Consider the following 224-nt stretch of genomic DNA (forward strand, 5'->3'; position numbering starts at 1 on the left):
ACTGGTTACTGCTAATTCAGAGCAGACGTGCGTAGATTTAGATAGAAGATCCAGAAATATGTAGTTATGGAAGTGTGTAAATGCATAATAAAAGCATCTGATCTGCTCCTATACTAATGAAGTAAAGATACATGCAAAATAGTGGGTAATATATTCATTTCCAAAAAATGCTGAGTTTTAACATTTAAAATACAGGGAGAAAGAGACTGGGAAGACGGGAAGGG

Source organism: Penaeus monodon, chromosome 32 (genome assembly GCF_015228065.2).
Source record: "Penaeus monodon isolate SGIC_2016 chromosome 32, NSTDA_Pmon_1, whole genome shotgun sequence".
NCBI lineage: Eukaryota > Metazoa > Arthropoda > Malacostraca > Decapoda > Penaeidae > Penaeus > Penaeus monodon.